The following is a 22,556-nucleotide window of genomic DNA, read 5'->3' as shown; positions in this document are numbered from 1 at the left end:
AATCGTTTTTTTTGCCTGCACGCACTTCCTTGCGTGCGAAGATGTAGCTGGTGGGTCTCAGCAGTCAGGGGGAAACTTTTTTTTCGTGAAATACAGTGGCCCGTCCGGTGGGTCCCAGCTGTCAGGTGGAGGAATCATTATTTTCCGTGTAATAAGGAGGCACTTCCTTGCTGCGGCCGTGGACCCAGCTGTCAGCCTCTCCACGTACAGTCCACGTCCTATGGAAGTCGTTCCTTGACCACGTTGACCATGCCGCGCCGAGAGCACCAGGGCGGTGGACGATGGCGAGGCCTAGGAAGGGGACGACACGGAGGCAGGGAAGACTCGGCAGTTGTTTCCCACGCGGAGGGGAGTACAACTGTACGAGGGTTTACTGGTTCGTCTGTCATCGCCGGAGAATAACAGCAGGTGTGGGTGAGTAGAGGGATGGCTAGGCCAGCGATGGGAGTACGGTCGGGCGGTGAGGCCTGCGCGGCAGCACAGCCGGCCGCGAGGAGGAGGGAGCAGGCAGTCCCGCTGGCGCTTGTTTGAGCGGCTGGAGTAGGAAGAGCGGAGATTGAAGAAGCACGACGGCCGTTGGATGGACATCCAACAGTTAGTGCTTGTGCGTCAACCTTTTTTAGGAAAGCCACAAATCTGTGGAAAACAGCATACAGCCCATCTTCCATTATTTCTAATAATTTACAGCCCATTTGCTAATTCTTAAGGTTTTTTTTGGAACCCATATTCTTTTTGTTAGCATTACAACCCATATTGTGGCAACGGTTAAAAAATTATACAAAATTTTGCATATTTCGGTGCGGTCCGAACTGTTTTTAATCCCGAAATTTCGACTCACATTCAAACTGATTTTAAAAATAAATGTATATCAATATAAAATCCAACAAATTCTCCACGCATAAAAATTAATGTAATTTAAAATCTTGAAATGAAAAAAAAGATATTTGAAACTAATTGCCGGTTTGATGTGTTTTAAAAATGTACAACCCATTTCTCATTACTGATGGGCCATTTTCTCGGCCAGCCAAATGAAAGCTCTCCTCGTCTTGAAAGATTTGCAGCCCAACAGGCCTGACAAAGCGACTTACTTGGCAAATCACAAAAAAACTGGGTTGTGACCGTGGACCCAGCTGTCAGCCTCTCCACGTAAAGTACTCTTCTGATGGAAGTCGTTCCTTGACCACGTTGACCACGCCGCACGGAGAGCACCACGACGGTGGACGACGGCGAGGCCTAGGAAGGGGACGACGCGGCAGTGGAAGCCCGCGCGGAGAGGACTATGAGGGTTCACTGGTTTGGCTGCGGTGTAAGGTTGCCGTCGCCGCAGGGCCTGGCCAGCGGTGGGAATAGTAGGGGGCGGTGAGGCCTCTGCGGCAGCACAGCTGGCCACGGGAGGCAGGAGCATGCGGCACGATCGGCGCTGCTTTGGGCGGCTGGAGCAAGAAGATTAGAGGTTGAAGAAGCACTACGGTAACTGGAGCTAGAATCGTTCATATTGACTAAGTTGACAAAGCCCTTCGTCCCCGTCAACTTAGTAGGCCCACAAGTCAGCCTCCCAGCAAGGTGGGTCCCAGCTAGCCGGGGGAGTATTCATTTTTTGTGCGTAATAAGGAGGCACTTCCGGTGGGTCCGAGCTGACAACGTGGGGACATTTTTTCGTGAAATACGGTGGCCCGTCTGGTGGGTCCCAGCAGTCAGGGGGAAAGATTTTTTTCGCAAAATACTGGTGGCCCGTCCGGTGGGTCCCCGCTATCAGGTGGAGGAATAATTATTTTGCACGTAATAAGGAGGCACTTCCTTGCTGCGGCCATGGACCCAGCTGTCAGCCTCTCCACGTACAGTCCACGTCCGATGGAAGTCATTCCTTGACCACGTTGACCACGCCGCGCTGAGAGCACCAGAGCGGTGGACGACGGTGGGGCCAGGAAGGGGACGACGCGGAGCCGGGGAAGACGCGGTAGTGGATGCCCACGCGTAGAGGAGTACGAGGGTTCACTGGTTCGCTGCGGTGTGAGGCTGTCGTCGCCGCAGAATAACAGGGGGTGTGGGTGAGTAGAGGGATGGCCTGGCCAGCGGTGGGAGTAATAGGGGGCGGTGAGGCCTCCGCCGCATCGCAGCCGGCCACGGGAGGCAGGAGCAGGAGGCACGACCGGCGCTGGTTTGGGCGGCTAGAGCAAGAAGACCAGAGGTTGAAGAAGCACTACGGCCGTTGGATGGACATCGTACGGTCACTGGAGCTAGAATCGTGCATATTGACTAAGTTGACAAAGCCCTCCGTCCCCGTCAACTTAGTAGACCCACAAGTCAGCCTGCCACTAAGGTGGGTCCCAGCTAGCAGGGTGTATTCATTTTTTTTGTGCGTAATAAGGAGGCACTTCCGGTGGGTCCGAGCTGACAGCAGGGGGAACGTTTTTTTCACGAAATACGGTGGCCCGTCGGGTGGGTCCCAGCAGTCAGGGGAAACGTTTTTTTCGCGATATACTGGTGGGCGTCCGGTGGGTCCCTGTTGTGAGGTGGAGGAATAATTATTTTCCGCATAATAAGGAGGCACTTCCTTGCAGCTGCCGTGGACCCAGCTGTCAGCCTCTACGTACAGTATTCTTCTGATGGAATTCAGTCGTTGACCACATTGACCACGCCGCGCCGACAGCACCACGGCGGTGGACGACGGCGAGGCCTAGGAAGGGGATGACGCAGAGCCGGGGAAGACACGGCAGTGGATGCCCACGCGGAGAGGAGTACGAGGGTTCACTGGTTCGGCTACGCTGCCGTCGCCGCAGAATAACAGGGGGTGTGGGTGAGTGGAGTGGAGGGATGGCCTGGCCAGCGGTGGGAGTAGTATGGGGCGGTGAGGCCTCCGCGGCAGCACAGCCGGCCACGTGAGGCAGGAGCAGGCGGCACGACCGACGCTGCTTTGGGCGGCTGGAGCAAGAATACCAGAGGTTGAAGAAGCACTACGGCCGTTGGATGGACATTGTACAGTCAGTCGAGCTAGAATCATGCATATTGACTAAGTTGACAAAGCCCTTCGTCCCCGTCAACTTAGTAGGCCCACTATACTGGGTCCCAGCTAGCAGGGGGAGTATTCATTTTTGTGTGCGTAATAAGGAGGCACTTCCTTGCGTGTGAAGATATAGCTGGTGGGTCCAAGCTGTCAGCAGCGGTAACGTTTTTTTCACGAAATACAGAGGCCGTTTCGGTGGGTCCCAGATGTCAGGTGGAGGAAATCATTATTTTGCGCGTAATAAGGAGGCATTTCCTTGTGTGCGGTCGTGGACCCAGCTGTCAGCCTCTCCACGTACAGTCCACTTCAGATGCATGTCGGTCGTTGACCACGCTGACCGCCACGCCGAGAGCACCAGGGCGGTGGACGACGGTGAGGCCTAGGAAGGGAACGACACGGAGGCAGGGAAGACTCGGCCGTTGTTTTTGTTTCCCACACGGAGGGGAGTACGACTGTACGAGGGTTTACTGGTTCGTCTGCCGTCGCCCGAGAATAACAGCAGGTGTGGGTGAGTAGAGGGATGGCTAGGCCAGCGATGGGAGTACGGTGGGGCGGTGAGGCCTGCGCGGCAGCACAGCCGGCCGCAGGGAGGAGGGAGCAGGGAGTCCTGCCGGTGCTTGTTTGCCGGCTGGAGCAGGAAGAGCAGAGATTGAATAAGCACGACGGCCGTTGGGTGGACATCCAACAGTATACATGCCATCTGTGGAAAGCCTCAAATCTGTGGAAAACATCATACAGCCCATCTGCCATTATTTCTAATAATTTACAGCCCATTTGCTAATTCTTACGGGGTTTTTTGGAGCCCATATTCTTTATGTTAGCATTACAGCCCATATTGTGGCCACGGTTAAAAAATTATACGAAATTTTGCATATGTCGGTGCGGTCTGAACTGTTTTTAATCCCGAAATTTCGAGTCACATTCAGACTGATTTTAAAAATAAATGTATATCAATATAAAATCCAATAAATTGTCCACGCATAAAAATCAATGCAATTTAAAATCTCAAAATGAAAAAAAGTTATTTGAAAATAATTGCTGGTTTGATGTGTTTTAAAAATGTACAGCCCATTTCTCATTACTGATAGGCCATTTTCTCGGTCAGCCGAATGAAGCTCTCCTCGTCTTGAAAGATTTGCAGCCCAGCAGGCCTGATAAAGCGACTTACTTGACAAATCACAAAAGAACTGGGCTAGCCATTTTCAGAAAGAAAAAAACTACTGGGCTGGTCTGTGGTAAACATAAATGAAAAGGCTGTCTAGACAGACCAGAGTGTCCCGCACAAGCAGTATTTCTGAACGGACGTGTAGGCCGGGGCGCCTCTTCGTGAACCGTGGAAAACTCGCAACCGTCCACCGACTCTTCGCCTTTCCCTCTCAATTTGGAACTGATGTCGCACGCTCTTCCTCTCCCTCCTCCATTTTCCTTCAGCCCTTCACCCTTTCTTCTGCCATTGTTCGATCGTCTTCTCCATGGAGGGAACAGGCCAGAAACGACCCCGTTATTCTTGCCCCGGTCTGAAAGATGACGTGGTGGAGGAACTCATTGATCGATGTGACGTCATCACCTCGGCTAGCATGGTAGGTTCGTTCAAGCCCATTCTCGACTCAACTAATAACATCATTACAAAGAACCCAAGAGTCAAGGAGCGGTTTGATCTCCCCTATCTTTTTTGCCGTGACCCTGATAACTGGCGCTGGCACGACGGAGGCCTCGCCCTGTGCCAGTTGATGCCGCTTGATAATGATACGTATGATGTTAAGATGCCATCGCTCGAGGGTAAGGCTTGGGCGGGCGCAAATGGAGATTGGGTTGTTTACATTGGGTCCAACTGCGAGTGGGAACTTGTGAATGTGTACACTCGTCACCGGGTTCCACTTCCAAAAATCTCAGCACACTGCCCAGAGGTTGAGCACACCGGTAATGTACGCACGTTCAAATACGATCATGGTGACTGTCTTCTACGGAAGATAGCAATTTGTCGAGTTCCCAACCACTCTTGGAATTACAACAACTATCAAGTTGTTGCTATCTTCGACAAGCTTGTTGCCGTCCTTCGTGGTTCGACTCGATGGATATTGCTCAAAAATCAGTTTCTGTACACGGATGAGTACTGTGATGCAATTCAATACGAGGGCCTTGTGTTTGCTGCCACCACTCGTGGCACTATTTTTGCATGGCATCCTAATAGTTTCGGTACGTTTGTCTTCCACCGTAATTATAATTGTTTCATCCACATGCATGCGGGTTAGCAAGTTTCCCTTTACTAATTAACCTTCTTCTTGTGTTTCCAAGGTCCTGTGAACATCCCACCACCTATACTTGAAAAAATTTATAACCAAGGGGGAGATGACGATGGTGATGATCACGAGCATGAGGACAAGCAGCGGCGATATACTCTGTGGCGCCTAGCAACTAGATGGATCACCTCTTCTTGTGTGTATACAACCCACTAATGATGTTACTGGTAAGGAAGCAGGTGTCTCCCATGGTCGCACTCTCCGGACCAATTCCAACACCCGTTGCATGGTATTCGGGATGGATACTAGTGTGCTAGCGCCAACTCCTTCTCCCTGGCACAGAATTGATAGTCTTGGAGAAAACTCGCTCTTCCTTGGACAAAACTATCCGATGATGGTGAAAGGCGATCCAACTGCTGCTGACACATTTATGAGAAGCAATTGTGTCTATACCTCAGACATTTGGGTGGTTCCCTACCCTCGTACTGATATAGTAGGCCGCTTCAGCCTGGATGATTGGTCCTGTGTTGGTCTCCAGATCGACAACAGATGGCCCGTCCCAGAGAATCAGTTGTGGTTCAAAGCAAGCGTTTCCAACGCCGCGGAATGGTTGAGTTGAAGTTCATTTCATTGGTTGTTATTTGTTGTGTGGTGAAAACTTTAGTATTTATAATGTATCCTCGTTGTCGATTGTTGGAAATATGCCCTAGACGCAATAATAAATTGATTATTATTATATTTCCTTGTTCATGATAATCGTTTATTATCCATGCTATAATTGTATTGATAGGAAACTCAGATACATGTGTGGATACATAGACAACACCATGTCCCTAGTGAGCCTCTAGTTGACTAGCTCGTTGATCAATAGATGGTTATGGTTTCCTAACCATGGACATTGGATGTCATTGATAACGGGATCACATCATTAGGAGAATGATGTGATGGACAAGACCCAATCCTGAGCATAGCACTAGATCGTGTAGTTCGTATGCTGAAGCTTTTCTAATGTCAAGTATCATTTCCTTAGACCATGAGATTGTGCAACTCCCGGATACCGTAGGAGTGCTTTGGGTGTGCCAAACGTCACAACGTAACTGGGTGGCTATAAAGGTACACTACGGGTATCTCCGAAAGTGTCTGTTGGGTTGGCACGAATCGAGACTGGGATTTGTCACTCCGTGTAAACGGAGAGGTATCTCTGGGCCCACTCGGTAGGACATCATCATTATGTGCACAATGTGATCAAGGAGTTGATCACGGGATGATGTGTTACGGAACGAGTAAAGAGACTTGCCGGTAACGAGATTGAACAAGGTATCGGGATACCGACGATCGAATCTCGGGCAAGTATCGTACCGATAGACAAAGGGAATTGTATACGGGATTGATTAAGTCCTTGACATCGTGGTTCATCCGATGAGATCATCGTGGAACATGTGGGAGCCAACATGGGTATCCAGATCCCGCTGTTGGTTATTGACCGGAGAACGTCTCGGTCATGTCTGCATGTCTCCCGAACCCGTAGGGTCTACACACTTAAGGTTCGATGACGCTAGGGTTGTAAAGGAATTTTGTATGTGGTTACCGAATGTTGTTTGGAGTCCCGGATGAGATCCCGGACGTTACGAGGAGTTCCGGAATGGTCCGGAGGTAAAGATTTATATATGGGAAGTCCTATTTTGGTCACCGGAAGAGTTTCGGGGTTTATCGGTAATGTACCGGGACCACCGGGAGGGTCCCGGGGGTCCACCAAGTGGGGCCACCAGCCCCGGGGGGCCACATGGGCTGTGGGGAGTGTTCCTTGGCCTACATGGGCCAGGGGCACCAGCCCCACCATGGCCCATGCGCCTAGAAAGGGGAGAGGGGGCAAACCCTAAGGGTAGATGGGCCCTAAGGCCCATGCTCCCTGCGCCTCCCTCTCCTCCCCCTCTTGGCCGCCACCCAAACCCATCTAGGGCTGCCGCCCCCCCTAGGGGTGGGAACCCTAGAGGGGGCGCAGCCCCTCCCCTTCCCCATATAAATAGAGGCCTAGGGCTGCCCCAAGACACACGTGATTCGATCCCTGTTGGTGCAGCCCTGCATATCTCTCTCTCCCTCCTCTTCTGTGGTGCTTGGCGAAGCCCTGCAGGATTGCCACGCTCCTCCATCACCACCACGCCGTTGTGCTGCTGCTGGATGGAGTCTTCCTCAACCTCTCCCTCTCTCCTTGCTGGATCAAGGCATGGGAGACGTCGTCGGGTTGTACGTGTGTTGAACGCGGAGGTGCCATGTGTTCGGCACTTGGTCATCGGTGATTTGAATCACGACGAGTACGACTCCATCAACCCCGTTCTCTTGAACGCTTCCGCTTAGCGATCTACAAGGGTATGTAGATGCACTCTCCTTCCCCTCGTTGCTGGTCTCTCCATAGATAGATCTTGGTGACACGTAGGAAAATTTTGAATTTCTGCTACGTTCCCCAACATCGATGTGGGTTGATGACCTGTTGTATGTAATAAAATGATATGCCTGTGATAAACTTACTAAATTTATGAATGGCTTTCGAGTCGCTTCTCTAAATTTGTACTAGCTTCACATGCTTCGCGCGTCGGGTGGGTGTTTTTACTGTAGCCATATGTTAATGTGTCCGTTGTACGTAACCAGCACCTCGAATCCTCGATACTAGTATACTATATACTAGTAGGAGTAAGTAGTAGGAGTAGTAGGGTGACATGGGCCAGGACAAGCATTCACGTCCAGGAGTACGGCACACGCCACCACCACGACATCCATCTGACACCATATTATTTCTTCGAGTCCGTGCTAGAGCAATCTCTTCAACCTCGTCGTTTCTCTAAGGCTGGTTATAGTGGGGAGTAACTTAGACTAGTGTCATGCATATGACACTACTCTTTGTTACTACCTTCATAGTGCAAAGTAACATACAAGTAGTATCATAGATGAATGCATTTATTACATTATAGACTCATTTTGCTTTGGTTTGCGTTATTTTATAGTAACATATTATGTTACTCCAAACATTTCTCTCCTCATTAACTATATGCCACATAAGCAAACTTGTCTTGAAATGCGCTATGTTACTTGCTAAGTTACTCCCACTATGACCAGCCTAACTTCAGCCATCGCGCGGCGGGCGAGGTGGGGGTTCCGATAGTTGGTTTCCTTAACTGCGGTCCCACTTGTAAGGCCAACTCCAACGCACGGCCCCAAACGGACCTCCGTTTTGCATGAACTCCAACAATAATTTTGACTAGAAAAGCAAGACCAAAGAAAACAAGAACCACAAGAATACATTTTACTACTCCTGTAAGTTGGATTAGTGCTTTCTAGATGCATTCATTATTGATCTGCGGAGGCTCGATCTTGCGTGCTTCTTTCTTCTTCGAGTGTAAAGAAGTAGACGTTGCTTCCTCGCATCTAGTCTCATGTCTAGCCTCTATTCTAGTAGGAGTATCAACAAGTGCACTAATCTCATCCGAGAGCAGAACCAAAGATTTGGTCGGGTTCTTCCTCCTTTTTCCGACACGTGGGACATCCAGCATCCAGGTCGTGTCATGAAAGAAAATAGAGTGGTAGTTGAAGCCACAAGATGTGCATCTTGGGTTAAACTGTAAATAGAATCGTACTACTCTTGAGTAACTCCAAAAGCAGCCACCGAAGATCTTTATTGGATTTGTTTTTCATCACCAGCACATCGAGGTGAAAGATGTGCAGGTTCAGTGGGTCCTCTTGCGTTTTCACTGACATGTGGGGCCGCATGTGAGCTAACAGACGATGGGCTCCGCGCGTCCGCTGGCTGGCTGAGAAGAGAGATAGAGGAGGGCTGAGCACGGACTGCAGGATATTTGTTCTACGTACCTCGATATAGGCTCAATATAGTGGGGTGGCATGGGCCATAACTCAGTAGCATTCACGTCTAGCAGTACGGCACACGCCACCCACACGAGTCCCATCCGACACCGATTTTCTTGGAGTCCGTGCTACAGCCATCTCTTCTCCCTCCTGTTTTCTCAGCCATCATGCGGTGGGCAGGGTGGGGGTTTGCCGATAGTCGGTTTGCTCAACTGCGGTCCAAGTGAAAATGCAACACCGCACGCATTCCCGCTTGAGCGGCGTGCTAGACCAACCGTGTGGGGGTGCAACGCGAACACGGCAGGCTTTTCCTTTTGAACTCGTAACTTGTAAAATTTGGTTCTGCTCCATGGCGCGACCGATAGATAGAAAATAACGATTTTGCCTAGAGTAATGAGAAGTTTGGTTAGGGCGCCGTTCATGCATGGAGTACGTACGAAAATTATGAAGTTGATGCAAAAGGTAAGATAATTACTGTAGTATCATATACTACTACATGGATTTGACGGAAAGATAAAAATACATACGGATCCATCAACGTTCAACGACATCCTCACGCCCTAGTGCGTCGGGTCACCAACCGACGTGTGAGGAGCAGCGGCGTTGGCGGCGAGCTCAACATGCTTCTGAACAGTGTCGTCTAAGGTTGCCCTGCGCTCCAAGAAGGCCAGCGTCCTATCGTCCTCCTCTTGCATGTAGTAGTCCTTGTGGACGATTTGCGCGTAGATGTGGGTGATTATGTCGATGGTGTCTTGCTACACCAGGCGCTGCGCGGCGAGCGCGACCTCGAGGTGGACATTCTCCGGCGCGACGGCGGGCAGTCGCAGGGCCACCAGTGCGTCGAAGAGGTTGTTACCATAGTGGCCATTGAGGGTGGCGGGCATCGTAGAGCCTGGGCACGTCGGCTGGAGGCTTACGTCAAAGTCGTCCGCAAGCTTCTTGACGACGGTGAACTTGTCAAGGAAACCGACGAGGACCTCGTCGAACAAGGAGACAAAGCTGTCGTCCAAGCGGCCCCTCGCCCTGGCGGCCTCAAGCAATACTACCTGGAGACGTTCCTCGGTGCCGGGCCGCAGGTCGGCGTCGTGGACCATCTGGCATAGCCGGCTGATGCTCGCGCTCATCGCCTCCATGGGTCTAGCGTAGCTTCTAGTCAACTGATCTTGCGATTCGAGTGATCACTCAGCCCTTGGTTAGCGTGCGTAGGTGCGTAGGATTTCGTACTACTCCTCGGCCCTCTACTGCACCTGCCTTTGGCTGTATGATAGGTGGGCCAGCCACCCCCTGGGGCCACGTGTCATTCACCCAAAGGCAGTTGCCGTAAGTCAATGAAGTTGCGTCCCCCTCCATGCCGGTGCAGTATAATCATCTCACCGGACCTCTAGTTGGGGCCAAACGAGAGAAGTTTGATGTTTACTGGTTTATTGGTCCCCTTTGCATTTTACGCCAAGTTTTGACCTTTGATTTAACTATTAAATGTTAATGCATGTAAACAAAAATGTTGTGTAAGTCACCTTACGAAAACCAAATAATCCCAAAATACTTAGGCACGATGCATTAACTCCCTCCTTTCTTCTTATTTCTTGACATATCAACCAATGAGAGATGTGGGCCGTGCATGCTTTCAATGACTTGAGACTACCAAACATGACATGCAGTGTTTAGTTCATTGCATGCAATCCTATTAGTACTCTAGTTAGGAGTAGCAAAAAAACATTAAGTTCTCTCGCCGATAGGAATAAAACACCATGTATTTATTTACAGAGGGAGTAGTACATTTTTGGTGACATGCATTACTAGATATTGCTAGTCAAATACTAAAATCCAGATGGACGTGGTAGTACTCCTAAATCTAGACGGTGGTGCTACTAGTACTAGTAGTAGTACTACCAATGTAGTAGTAGGAGTACTAGCACTGTACTATCCGTTGGTCAAATTATTACGTGTTGCTCCTCACAGTGAAGTGACAAGACCCTGCGCCGGAGATGACACCTGAGTATAGGCGTCGTGTTCGCCATACCATAGTCAGCCTCACCGTCTGCAGTCACTATCATCATGGCTGTAGAGCTAGCCTGCTTACAACTAGCCCTGTTCGACATAATTTCCCGTGCGTAGATGCCCGTGCATTGCACGGAACACCAAGATTGGGGGTGGACGGCTCTGGCAGCGGCCATCGCGCCAGATTTTTCCACGGCCTTCTACTCCTAGATGTGGTGGGGAGGAGATGAGGCTGATTGTGAGAGACAAGGAGTTGTTTGTAAATAGGGAACAAGTGCGGGTATCTTTTTACAAAAATGGAGAAGCTTGATTTGTATGCGTCAGATCTAGATCCGACGGCTATTGGTGAAAGATGGGAGGCACAACATCATCACCAACTCAGGACCTGTTTGATTCGCAGGATTTTGAAAACGCAGGAATAGGTCACCCTGTGCGTCCGGTTTATTCGGTTTACATGGTCCGATTTATATGGTTTTTCAGTTTGTACGGTATTAATACTTCGGTAAATATGGCATGAAACTAAAATATGGTTCGGTTTCGGTATATACCAAATTATTTCGGTATGGTTTCGGTATATACCATAAAAACCAAAGTTGACGCGAATTTGGAAATGACGTAATAATAATTAGCAAATTTATGACTCAAAACACATACTATTCTACACAAATAGTATATGACTATATATATAAGTATATATGCATGCATTGATTCATCTGTTGATGGTTATGGACGTGCTTAGCATTTTAAAAATAGAAAAATGACTATGTTACAAGAAAAAATTACATGCTTAGTAGTGCATTTGACTCATGTACAAGAAAAATGACAACTTGTATGGTTGTTCATCTCAAGAAATATAAATTTATTTTTTACTTCGGTTTATTCGGTTAACCATTCGGTTTTCCGGTATATACCATAAAAACCAAGTTCAAATCGGTATGAAAAGTTCATACCATACCGAAACCATAAACCATAAAAACCATAAAATTGGTTCAGTTCGGTTTCAAACTGATATTACAAATGTTAGGAGTAATGCTGCACCTACGAAGAGGGAATTACTAGGAAGTTTACGTAAGAACTTTCGTTACTTTAGGTGGATGCAGCATTATCATACAAACTAAAATCCACCGCCCTGACAAGTCACTAATGGGCAAATAAGTTTTCGAGTCTCTGGCCACTTGATGTTTCAAAAAAAATTCAGCTTCTGCGGAGAAATGAGCTCCACCGTGTACCCGCGCGGGTGTGGCTGGGCACAAAGCGTGAGTACGTGCACGGTGAACCTATTATCTTCTTGTATACGTACACCACCTACGTGGGGTTGTGTGAGAGAGATACAAACCTAGAGAGATATAGTGTGTGGGTTCTTGAGAGTTTTTTTTGTGGGGGGGGGGGGGGGGGGGTCAATCAAAAAATTAACATATGCAATGTGTGTGAAATAGAGTCCTGGATATAACATATATATAGAGGGGGCGATCCACGAGAAGAGAGTGGAGGTATCATCGGCTTGAGGTGTCCATAGAATCGAAGAGAGGGATGATGTGTGTGTGTGTGCGCGCGCGCGATCGATAAAGAGTGCCATCGAATTTGTGTGTGCCCACGTCAAAGATATAGAGTGGCTGGCCTACTGGAACGTGAGATGGGACATGTGCAGTTTGTCTCTATGGCATGGATACCTACCTGCAGTGCTCGACTATCGGTGTGTGGTGGGGGAAGAGGGAGGCCCAATTAACTATAGAGGTACAATGGTTGGTATATGTGTGGAGGAGGAGAGAGGCCTACCTCATGTATTAAGGAGATCAATATGCCTCATGTATTAAGGGAGATCGATCGGCATCCATGCATATGTGCAGGAGATGAATAAGGTTGGGAGAGAGACAGAGCTAGAGTGTTGGAGGGGGTGGTAGTGGAGTTGCTTCTAACAAATGGTGGGATAGGCTTGCTAGACAAACGGAGGGCACGCCCGCAATATCAATAAGAGAGGAGATGGCTGCTTGTTGTCTGTGCACGTGCGTGTGAGAGACGGGTCAGGAGGCATGCACGAATGATGAGGGGGGACGATGTGGCTGTGGTAAGCAGACGTAACTACGTAGGAAGATCAATCGCCCTTTGTAAGAGAAAGGAGAGACATAACTTGTGAGGTACGTCAATCAATGGGGGGTAGTTAAAGTCGATCTAGGTATATGTTGGGAGATCAATCGGTATACATGCATGTGTGTGTTAGAAGCAAATGAGGCACGAGGAGAAGGATAGAGAGAGAGGGATGCATGTAGGAGGTGGTACGAGAGGCATACTATATCGAGGGGAGGAGTGTGCGAGTACGAGAACGATGAAGAGAGTGGTGGGAGTGAGGCATGGACGATGACAAGAGAAGAGGGGAAGCTTGTGTTTGTGCTAGGCACACCTGGCTAGAGAGGCATATCGATCGATGTGTGCCGTAAAGAAGGAGCTGGGGGCCTACACACACCGTGGGTGAACGACCTAAAGTGAAAAGACGAATTTGCGCGATGGAGCTAGAGAATGCTGAGGGAGGGTGAGAGGGATGCGGGCGTGTGCATGCACAAGAGAAAGTTAGCGCTAGCTACAAAGATAAGAGGGTTGTGTGGGTGTAAAACACGAATAGAGATCATATATACTTCATTATAAAAAGCAAATTCGGATATTTGAAGAATTTATCATAGTGTTTCAAACCGACGGATGTGTGAATATATATAACGGTGATACACATGGTGTGGTTATGAACATGGTATACTACATTTAATATGTTTTATCTCTACTCTTATAAAAACGGAGTTGTTGATGATGGTGTGCCTGCCATCCTGCATTATAGGCCGTCTGATTTATATCTGGCGGATAGCAAGGAAACTATGATGGTTGAAATTGGCAACAATCATGATTGTAGATTCTTATTGAAATAGAGAAATGAATTCAAATTTAGTTCGAATTGCAGCGGTAGTATAGACATTTGGAATGCACTAAAATGTTGGTATGAGTAGGTTACATGCATTATACAGCAAGAGAAAAAATTTAATCGGACATAACATGGATTCATACTCCCTCCTTCCATCTATATAGGGCGTAATGAGATTTTTAAGACCGCCTTTGACTATTGACAAGATTAATAGTACATGACATGCACAATGTGAAAATTATATCATTGAAAGAACCTTTCACAGACGAATTTAACGGTGTGCTTTGTGTAAGTTGCATGTCATATATCATTGCTCTAATATTTGGTCAAAGTTAGCATCGAAAAATGCATTAGGCCCTATATAGATGGAAGGAGGGAGTAGCTTTGAATAGCATTTATATAGTAAAACGGGGCAAGACTCTCTCTTTGTGTGGTGTGAATAGTTTTATTTTTTTCATTTTCTTTTTGGTTGAGGGAAGTGCGAATTGATTTGGTACGTACAAGTATAATATTACTACACGTTAGGCTTGTCCCTAAAATTCAACCCGCGTCTTGTTATATCCCGAAAATTCAGATATCGTGCTCCCAAAACTGGTGCCTTCACAACCCGCGCCTTGCTATCCCGAAATTACAACGCGCGCGAAAACTCCCTCCAGCTGCCAAATCCCGACACACGAAATCCCCCTTCTAACCCTGAGCCGAAAGGGCCGCTAGTTCAAATCGGTGGGGGGTACTTTTGTAACACACCCTACATTTTGGATAAGCGCGTTCCTAAGTCATGCTTCACCCCCTCCCATCGCCCCCTTTTCGCCATTCGAAATCCCAGGCCGGCATAACCTCTCCGCTCCAGCCGCGAAACCCCACCCTCCTCCGTCCGCCACGTCACCGCTGCCCAGCCGGAGCCTCTTCCCCGACGACGTCGTCCAGCGTAACAGATCGACGTCCCTCTTCCACCTCCCCGGATGAGGATTCGTCGTCCATCTCGCCGTCCCGCCGGTTCAGCCGCCCCGTCCTCCACCTCCAAGGAGCTGCTCCGACGATCGCCTCGTCTATCGCGGCTGCTCCATCCCCACAGCGCCGCCTTAACCTGCTCCACCGAAACTGCAGTATCCTCACCGACTCCTCGGATGAAGCCGAGGCCTACTCGGCGCCACCAAAGAGGTTGTACACTCATCGCATCGCACCTTCTCCTTAACTCGACCTCCCGGTGCCGACGGTGCTCCATCCCGCACCCCCATGGAGCGGCTACCTTGAAGCCGGTGCCGTAGGTGAAATCTCCATGGCGGCTCTCCCCCAGTGCGAGGCCCCTTCGGCGGCGGCGTCCATACCAGCGGGATCTGCTGCTGCTGCTCCGGCTCTCGCTCGATCGCTCGCTCGCCCAGCTGCTGCTCTCCCCCTCGCTCGTGCTACTGCTCTGCTCCGATTAAGCCACACTTTAGTCGACTGAATCGACTTTTGGGTCAGTCAATTTTCAGGGGTTGGGGGGCTCGCTGGAGTTAAGGAAGAACCACCCGCAGCAGGGACAGGGGCTCGTCGGAGAGGTACCCCACTATCTATCTTAGGGTTCAGGGTGGGGGCGGGGGCCTAGAGTGCTGGCCGGGGCGGCAGTGACGAGTTGTTTCGGGGCGGCGAGGTGGCGCTGGGGCCGGCGGTTCGGCTGGTGGTGGTTGGCGGCTCAGGGGGGTGCAGGTTGAAGATGAACTGCATGCCCTCCCTAAACTACATGTCAAGTGCCTCTCTGCTACCATTGCGTTCAGTTTCGACAGTAGCATTCAGATTCCACAGTAAATTTCAGTTTCGACAGTTAAGTTCAGAGTCAACAGGTTTTACCTCATCTTTTGTAGTCAGGTGGTTTTTGGTGATGTTAATTTTACATCCATTTTACATCATCTATTGGAGATGCTATTAGAATCCCACTTGAGATTGACGATGTTTGTCTTGTGCTGCTTTAGCCTTGACGTCTTACGGCTCATCGGAGCTGCTCCAACGACAGAACGATCTGTCACAACAGAGCAGTGCCCTGGACGCCATCTACAGATTCCTCAGATCTTCCTCCACACCTCCGATAGCCACCTCTGCCTCAACTGCTTCAGCGACCAACCCAATGATGCTGAGGTCGACACGGCTACGGCAAAGAGGTTGTACACTTGTTGCATCACTTATTACTATACATTCACGTCGATCCATTAGGGCTATTTTGGTTCAACGGAAAAACATCGATCCACTGGTTGTTACCATCACTCTAAATTTCTGCATGCTCTCCTTACATAATCTCATCATATTTTTTCGTATGCATGTCAGATATTGTACACAGTCATGCTGAACATGTAGAGAAAAAGAGAAGAGTTTTGCGCGGCAATACAATGTCATGCAGACATCGCTCCATGGTGGGTTCAATGGCAAACCCTCCCCACCCCTCTCCAGATTGTAATCCAAAGGAAGATATCTGTTCTGAGGCGGATTCGGACACCGCTGACCACTCCTATTTACCTCCCAAGGTGTTTGCTCTACCTTGGCATGATGATGTTAGTCATATCATGCATATGTTGCCTTGCAGTGCCTACTTTTAACATCATATATGCCATTTGCTTAGTTTAGACATGTTCTGTAATGCCACCTGTTTAGTTTCTATATCATATATGGGAATTATGCAGTCTCATGTCTTTTAGCCAGCCATAATATATGTGAAATGTGCAATGCCATCATGTTTAACCAGGCATCATATATTTGAATGATATCTTGTCCATCCTTTTCTTCATTACATTTCCATTTGTCGACAATGTTTGTACATTAAACTACTCTTCCTGTGAACCAGCCATTTGGGTGGGAGATGGAAAAATCTAGAGTGAAAACAAGGCCTTCAGAGCAGACAGTGCTACCTGTCGAAGCAGATCTCTTGTTGGGTCTCGATAGCTCCTCAGAGATGGATTCAGAGACAGATGACCAGTCCTATTCCACCACTGAGGTGTATGCTTTAACTTGGCACGGTTATACTGCTCATATCATGCATACGGTGTCTTGCATTGCATAGTTTAGACATCATATACACAATATTCAACACCATGTTCTTAGTTCAGACATCATATTGAATGCCCTCTGTTTAGCATATAAATCACATATGTGAATTAAATAATGCGATCATGATTACTTAGATAACATGTAGGTGAATTATGTCATGCGATCCTGTTTAGTTATTCATCATATCTTTGAATTATGTTATGCTATGCTATCCAGTTTAGATAGACATCATATATGTGAAATTATGTCATGCTATCCGTTTTAGTTAAACAATATACATGTCAACTATTTCATGCCCTCTTTTTTTCACACTATCTATTGCATCTGTCTCTCATACAATGTCTGTACATTCAACTATGTTTCCTGTTTATCAGCCATTTGAATTGGAGCGGGTGATGCCAGTATCTAGCGGACTAAAAACACGGTCTTCAAATAAAACAGTGCTACCTCTTGGTGGAGATAGCACCCCGGTTGTACATGCACAAGAACCAGCCCTACCACACATAACCCAAACTCTCGCAGATTGTACCCCTACTACGATGGACAGAGAACCAGCTTCACCCAATCTAACCCCAACCCCAGCCGATAGTAACCCAGTTCCTGTTGACACAGCACCATCTCCACCACAGAGCTCCCAGACAAGAGCAGTTAGTAAGACAGCTCCAGTGCCCATAGGGCCAGTACTATCACGACGAACCCCAACTCCACCAGTTAGTACGCCTATTCCTGTGGAGGAAGCACAACCAGCTAGTCGTAGTTTAGCATCTATCGCATTTGATGTTGTTAAATCCTATGTGCGTATCTTCCCATCTTGGAAATATTATACTGAAGATGAAGGAAAATGCCAGTTGCAGGTGTTTGTCCAGGAGTTATGTGTAAGTAATGTTATTCATGGCAATTACTTTGCTTCGTCCCATACATTCTACCTCCATGATGGTTATAATACAGCAAATTTTCCCATTTTTCTCTATAGAGAAGGACCGATTTGGAAACTCAGGATGAGGTAACCTGTGCTAATACCTCTGCTATCTTCAAGAATGCTTGGTGGCAGTATCGGAATTACCTGAAGAAAATGTACTTCACCGGCAAAGAAACTCATCAAATTCCCTTATGTTCTCCTGAGACACATTTACTGGATGATGACTGGGAACGCCTTGTTCTGTACTAGTCCTGAACCAAGAATGTGCTAAGGTCTATGAGCTCATTTTCTATTTTAAGTATTATATTCTTGCGTCTTACTGTACTCTGTTCATGTAGAACAAGTGCCTAAACCTGAAGAACAATTGTTCTAATTTAAGATTCCATTGCTACCATAGGACATAGATATATGTTTGTTTGATACTTTTTTTATGTACTAGTACTTGGCAATCGAAGACTTGGTAGTTTAATCCTGTCCACCTTACTAATGAACTGGTTCACCAAAATGAGTTTCATATACTAGTACATGCTAAACTTGTTATGTGTCTGCTTGTTTCTTCTTTTAGAATGCTGACAGAATATTGGGGAAGGGTGCCTTATTAAGCAATGGTAAAGGAAGTAATGCAGATAAGGTTCATGATAGTGACACATCCTGTCTTAGTTTAGTGTTGGAGTTACTGGCCACTACCGCTTGCACAAGCTATTCAAACTCACTGTCTGAATCAGTTCAGTTTCTTGAGTCTCAACTACAAGCTGAAAGACATCGATCAGCTGTGTTGCGACAAGAAGCGGAAGGACTGCGGAAGTCCCTGGAGCATTCAGATGCATACTTTCTGGTGCAACAGCAAGCGTTGGAGGATTTTAGCACCAAACAGTACAAAGCTAATCAGCTTGCTAAGCTTATTGCCAGCATGGTGGATACCCAGGATAACATTTCTTGAGCTCTTCTGAAGTTGTTTCAGTTATGCTCTTGTTTTGCTGCCGCATTTGTTTGCACTGGTGGCCAATTTTGACGGCCAGTGTATATGATATGCTGCTTTGTTCTCTATATTTGCACTGGTGGCGAACTTTGATGCCCAGTGGATGTAATATGTGTAATAGCCGTGATAGCCTAGCGTTAGTTGCTTGCTTATTTATTTCCTTGTCGTCTTGTTTATTTGTTTGCTTGTAGTCATTGCAGTTCTTTTTCCGCGGTTAACTAGTGGCTGCAATAACCTAATTTTTAAAACTAGGCCACAATAACCATGGGCTAATATTTACTGTAGTGACGCTGGGCCTCCTACGGGCCGTAGAAACAGTGGGCCTTCTACGGGCCGTAGAAACAGTAGGCCTTCTATGGGCCGTAGAAACAATGGGCCTTCTACGAGCTGTATCATCAATGGGCCTTATACGGGCCGTATGATCGATCGGCCAAACATGGGCCAATAACAGGTCGCATTATGGCCGTAAACGGGCTAGAGTTGGAATCGTCCGTTCATGGGCCGACCGTAACGGGCCATCGTTAATAGGCTGTATTTGATGACGCTATGAAAACGGCCCAACGTATTAACGGACCACAAACGGGACGACTGTAACCACGGGCTGAATTTGGCCCACAAGCAGAAAATGACAGTAACGGGCGTAAGTAAACGAATGCTGGAAATGAGCCCAAGAATAAATGGACTCTGAGAAGGCTGAAAGATAACATGGGCTGAAAACGGCCCAACAGAATAACAGGCCGTTAATGGGTATAAAGTGATACACTGTTCATTACGGGCCAGTTTCACCATGGGCCGTTAATGGGTGTAAAGTGATACACTGTTCATTACGGGCCAGTTTCACCACGGGCCGTTAATAGGCCAAGAGTTACATAGGGCCTCATATGGGCCAAAATACGTCATGGGCCATACATGGGCCAGAAGTGAAAACAGGCTGGAATCATATTGGATGGCCCAGATGACGCTACTGGGCCTAATTCGGATAGGGTGTAACGGGCCTTGGGTTAGCGGGCTGTAAATGGGCTATATGCGAACAGGCCGTTAACAGGCTTTCCATGGGCCGGCCCGCCACCTTTTGACCAAGTCAAATGGGTCGGCCTTTTCACAGGAATGGGCCTCTGTTGGGCCGTGCCACGTGTCGACGTATCATAGGCGCCTTCCGTCCAATGAGTGGTTGACATCTGTCCCAACGATGAGCCGACACGTATTTCCTCCAGCCAATGATGATTTTACACGTGGAAAATCCCCATTGGTCGGGTCTGTTAACGGGTTATCGGATCCAAAACCCGACCCGATAGCTTAACGGCGTTCTGTTACGGTGGATGCCACGTGTCGGTCACCCTTGACAAAAGCACTTCTGTGACGCGCGATTTATCGTCATGGAAGTGGACACTTCCATGATGATAATTTTGGTAATGTCATGGAAAACTTCTACGACAGCACAGGTATGACTATCTTGATTCTGTCATAAATTTTTCATGGATGTACATGCATGACAAAAAAGCGACCTACTGTTACAAACACGTATCATCACGGAAGTGTATTTTTTTGTAGTGCTTGCATCATTCTTGGGTAAGGCTCAGTCTGCTATCATGAAGGCGATCACTTTCAGCTGTCAGGAGAATCATGATGTTCAGAAGCGCCTTATCATCGCCTTCGTGACCGTGGGAGTCCCGTTAGTGATGATGATCCTCTTCCCGCGGCTCCATCCTCGTCCACCTTCGGCTTTCCATCTCGTGTTGAGTATCCCGAGTTCCTTGATGATGATGATGACATCCGCCAGGCGTGATTGAGTCCGTTTAGCTCCTCGCCCCTTTTTACTTGTTGCCGTAAAAGGGGGAGAAGTAGTATCCTAGTATCCTAGTAATCTTAGGTCATGCTATGGCTATGTTATGTTGACTATGTGTGTTCACTCCTATTCTGTTATGTTTGCTACCTATGGTGCTATTTGATCGTGTGAGAAACTATGTTATTATCTTGGATTATCATGTGGTTATGAAATGTTGTTATGTCGGAGTTATTATGGTTTCATATATGCATTCCATGCACACTTTGAGGGGGAGCTAAAAGCAAATAGAAACATAGACTTATTTTGTACTTTTGCTCTCATGATTGTCAATGCTAAGATTATTTAGTGCATCTATGATACTACATGTATGGTTGTCATCAACAAACAAAAAGGGGGAGATTGAAAGAGCAATCATGCCCTTACATCATGTTTTGATGTTGATGACAATATACATGTAGGGGACTAACAATGGTTGTCAAGTAAATCTCAGGTATTGTCCCCGGTTCATCTATGTGTGTGGATCAAGAGCTTACAAGTGATTTTACTCAAGGATGAAGCATAAAAGTTGATTACATATTTGTTTTCTTGAGTATAGGATCCCGCACTATTACGAGGGGATTGATAGGGTTAGTTAAAGGCTTGCTCTTGCCACAAACCTCCTGACCATACTACACATGCCAAAAACCTTCATGTTCTGTCTCTTGGCTGCCAGATGTCCGGGCTGCACGCCGGATGTCCGACCTCCTTGCCGGATATCCGGGCCTAGCCATCCAGAGAGCAGTTGTATACTGGGCTGATCGCTGGATGTCCGGGCTTTCTCCGGATGTGCGGGCCTTTCTGTTACGCCGGATGTCCGGGCCACATTCCGGATATCCGGGCATAGCTATCCAGAGAACATCTTTATGCTCGGCTGTGCGCCGGATGTCCGGGCCTTCCTGTTATGCCGGATGTCCGGGCCCCATTCCGGATATCCGGGCATAGCTATCCAGAGAATGTTTTTATGCTCAACTGCGCGCCGGATGTCCGGCCACCTGCCGGATGTCTGGGCCTTCCTGGTATGCCGGATGTCCAGGCTTGGGCCCCGGATGTCCGGCCCCTCTGTTCTTTTGTTTTGTGTTTGTTCTGTTCTTCGTAGCTTACCATGCCGGATGTCCGGCCCCTTGCCCGGATGTCCGGCCTGCTCACTCACTTACACTGCAACGGTCATATTTGAGCTCACACTATATATAGCCCTTCTTCTCCTTGGGAGTAGGTTGATCATTCACTTTGAACAAACCCTAGAACACATTTCACTCTCTCTCTATCTCTCTCTCTCTCACTCCTCCACACCAAATCTTAGATCCCCAAGGGATTTGAGAGCTTTTGAGAGAAGTTGTCCGATCAAGTGATAGATCCACCCCTTCTTCTTTTTTGCACCAAAGGAATTTGTGATTTGAGCAAGTCTTGAGCTTTTCCCCATTGTTCTTGTTACTCTTGGAGGTTGGAGACTCCTAGGCGGTAGGAGTCCTTCGGAGAGGAATCGACCTTTGTGATTACCCCCGGAAAAGTTTGTGAGGGTTTGGAGACCACCCCAAGGTCTACCACTAGTGGTTGAGAAACGCCTTCATAGTGTTGTCTCAAAGGGAGAATAGGGTGAGCCTTCGTGGCGTTGGTGTGCCTTCATGGTAACATCCACCTCTCTAACGGTGACGTAGCTTCCCTCCAAGAAAGTGAACATCGGCATACATCCTCGTCTCCCGGAGTTGCGGTTATTCCTAACCCTAACTCTCTACTTGTGGTTACTTGTCTCTTAGCACTTACTTATATCATATTGTGCTTGTTTACTTACATACTTGTGTTACTTATTTATCTT

This window comes from Triticum urartu, chromosome 1 (assembly GCF_003073215.2).
Source record: "Triticum urartu cultivar G1812 chromosome 1, Tu2.1, whole genome shotgun sequence".
NCBI classification, from domain to species: Eukaryota; Viridiplantae; Streptophyta; class Magnoliopsida; order Poales; family Poaceae; genus Triticum; species Triticum urartu.
The sequence above is the reverse complement of the archived record's forward strand: the minus strand, read 5'-3'. Positions refer to the sequence as shown.